The sequence below is a fragment of the Arachis ipaensis genome, chromosome B02, assembly GCF_000816755.2.
Source record: "Arachis ipaensis cultivar K30076 chromosome B02, Araip1.1, whole genome shotgun sequence".
In the NCBI taxonomy this organism is placed as follows: domain Eukaryota; kingdom Viridiplantae; phylum Streptophyta; class Magnoliopsida; order Fabales; family Fabaceae; genus Arachis; species Arachis ipaensis.
Genome location: NC_029786.2, coordinates 43,927,260 through 43,930,962, shown reverse-complemented (window position 1 = coordinate 43,930,962; position 3,703 = coordinate 43,927,260).

Here is a 3,703-nt window from a genome sequence, read left to right as displayed (position 1 = left end):
TGTCCTCCATATTGTGACCCATGGCAATGCCATAAGATCCTTTGTGCTTCTTCTTTAGGCACACACCTACGGATTATGCCATCTGCACATCTCTTAAAGAGATAGGGTTCATCCCATAAGTAGTACTTTGCATCAGTAATTAATTTTTTCTTTTGTTGCCTGTTGTACTCCTTGGGAATGAACCTTGCAGTTTTGTAGTTTGCAATGTCTGCAAACCATGGTGTTTCCTGAATGGCAAACAATTGCTCATCCAGAAAGGTCTTAGAGATTTCAAGAGAGGGGAATGACGTCCCTTCTATTGACTCTATCCGGGATAGATGATCAGCCACTTGGTTCTCTGTCCCTTTTCTGTCTCTTATTTCTATATCAAACTCTTGCAGAAGCAACACCCTCATGTCTTCAATCACGCCTGATGGGTATTTAATGGAGCCATTAGCAAGTTGGAGACATATTCGGGTTGGTTTAACTTCTTTAGTTAAACCAAGCTTTCTGATAGTGGATGCAGGTATTAGGTTGATGCTTGTCCTAAGATCACATAGAGCTATCTTGGTGCAATTACCTTCTAATGTGCATGGTATCAGAAAACTCCCAGGGTCTTTAAGCTTTTTAGGAAAGCTTTTTAGAATGACTGCACTGCATTCTTAAGTGAGGAGAACTCTTTCAGTGTCTCTCCAATCCTTCTTATGACTCAAGATCTCTTTCATGAACTTGGCATAAGAAGGTATTTGCTCAAGTGCCTCTGCAAATGGAATCTTTATTTCAAGAGTCCTGAGATAATCTGTAAAGCGAGCAAATTGCTTATCCTGCTCCTCTTGGCAGAGTTTTTGAGGATAAGGTATCTTGGCTTTATATTCCTCAACCTCAGTTGCTGTAGGTTTATTTCCTACAGAAGTGGTTGAAGAAGCCTTTTTAGATGGGTTGTCATCAGCACTTGTGTGTGTCTGATCCCTCACTGGCAATTGAGTGCCATAGTTAGAAGCTGGAGTGACGTTAGACGCCAGCTCCTCATCTGTTCCTGGCGTCTGAACGCCAGAACTGTGCTTCTTTTAGGCGTTCAACGCCAGATCCTTGCTTGTTTCTGGCGTTGAACGCCAGTCCTGAGCATGGTCTGGGCGTTCAGCGCCAGCCTTCCACCCAACTTCTGGCATTTTACCGCCAGAATTATTTTTCCCTGGGCTCTTACTGTCCTCAGATGGATTTTGGGTGGTTTGCTCATTTCTTGGTTTCCTGCTGCTTTGAAGTGGGGTATTTAGTGCTTTCCCGCTTCTTAATTGAACTGCTTGGCATTCTTCTGTTATTTGTTTTGACAGCTGCTGCTTTGTTTATTTTAATTGTACTTCCATGTTTATATTAGCCATCCTTGTCTCTTGTAGTTTATCTTTGAATTCAGCTAACTGCTTTGTTAGAAAATCCAATTGCTGATTGAATTCAGCAGCTTACTCTGCAGGACTGAGTTCAGCAGTTACTGTTTTAGCCTCTTCTTTTATGGAAGGGTCACTGCTTAGGTACAGATGCTGATTTCTAGCAACTGTATCAATGAGCTCTTGAGCTTCTTCAATTGTCTTTCTCATGTGGATAAATCTACCAGTTGAGTAATCTAGAGAGATCTGAGCTCTTTCTGTAAGCCCGTAATAGAAGATGTCTAACTGAACCCACTCTGAAAACATTTCAGAGGGGCATTAATGAGGAGAGAGAAAGTGGTCAGGAAGTTTTGAAAAAGATATGATTTGAAAAAGATTTTAAATTTTGAAAAAAAAAATCTAAATGTTAAAAATAAATTTCGAAAATTTGTTTTAAAAATAGAGAAAAAAGATATTTTTGAATTTAAAGAGGAAAGAGAGAAACAATAAGATAGCCCAAGATTTAAAATTTTTAGATCTAATGCTCCTTGTTTTCGAAAATTTTGGAGGGAAAATACCAAGAAACACCAAACTTAAAAATTTTAAGATCAAGACACAAGGAAAACTCAAGAACACTTTAAAGACTCACAAGAACACAAGAACATGAAGAAAGAACAGCAAACTTAAAGTTTGGCACGAGATTTAATAAAAAAATTATTTTTGAAAAATTTTTGAAAAGAAAATAAAAGACTCTGACCCAAAAGACAAAAATTTCCTAATCTAAGCAACAAAATTCACCGTCAGTTGTTCAAACTCAAACAATCCCCGGCAACGACGCCAAAAACTTGGTGCACGAAATTGGAAATCACAGTTCTTCACAAATTCGCACAACTAACCAGCAAGTGCACTGGGTCGTCCAAGTAATACCTTACGTGAGTAAGGGTCGATCCCACGGAGATTGTTGGCTTGAAGCAATCTATGGTTATCTTGTAACTTTTAGTCAGGAAAACAATAAAATAATTCACTTATCAAATTTGATTGCAAGGAATAAAAGGGCATAACACAAATTATACTTGTATGCAATGATGGAGAATATGTTGGAGTTTTGGAGATGCTTTGTCTTCTGAAATTCTTCTTTCCTCTGTTTCTGATTCATGCACGCATGTCCTCCTATGGCAAGCTATGTGTTGGTGGATCACCGTTGTCAATGGTTACCATCTATCCTTCCAGTGAAAAGGGTCCAGGTGCGCTGTCACCGCACGGCTAATCATCTGCAGGTTCTCAATCGTACCGGAATAGGAATTATTATCCTCTTGCGTCTGTCACTACGCCCAGCACTCACGAGTTTGAAGCTCGTCACAGTCATTCAATCCCTGAATCCTACTCAGAATACCACAGACAAGGTTTATACTTTCCGAATTCTCTTGAATGCTGCCATCAACCTAGCTTATGCCACGAAGATTCTGATTAAGAGATCTAAGAGATATTCATTCATTCTACGGTGGAACGTGAGTGGTTGTCAGGCACGCGTTCGTGGAGGAATGATGATGATTGTCACGTTCATCACATTCATATTGAAGTGTGAATGGATATCTTAGATAGGAACACGCATGTTTGAATGGAAAACAGAAATACTTGCATTAGTTCATCGAGACACAGCAGAGCTCCTCACCACCAACAATGGAGTTTAGAGACTCATGCCGTCAAAAGGTACAAAGTTTAGATCTAAAATATCATGAGATACAAAATAAATCTCTAAAAGTTGTTTAAATACTAAACTAGTAACCTAGGTTTACAGAAAATGAGTAAACTATGATAGATAGTGCAGAAAATCAACTTCTGGGGCCCACTTGGTGTGTTCTGGGGCCCACTTGGTGTGTGCTGGGACTGAGACTAAAGCTTCTCACGTGCCTGGGCTGTTTTGGGCGTTCAACGCCAGGTTGTAACCTGTTTCTAGCGTTGAACTCTAACTTGTAACCTGTTTCTGGCGCTGGACGCGAGACTGCAACATGGGACTGGCGTTGAACGCCAGTTTATGTCATCTATCCTTGAGCAAAGTATGGACTATTATATATTGCTGGAAAGCCCTGGATGTCGACTTTCCAACGAATTTGGAAGCGCACCATTTGGACTCATGTAGCTCCAGAAAATCCATTCCGAGTGCAGGGAGGTCAGAATCCAACAGCATCTGCAGTCCTTTTTCAGCATGAATCAGATTTTTGCTCAGCTCCTTCAATTTCAGCCAGAAAATACCTGAAATTATAGAAAAACACACAAACTCATAGTAAAGTCCAGAAATATGAATTTTGCCTAGAAACTACTGAAAATAAACTAAAAACTAACTAAAACACACTAAAAACTAT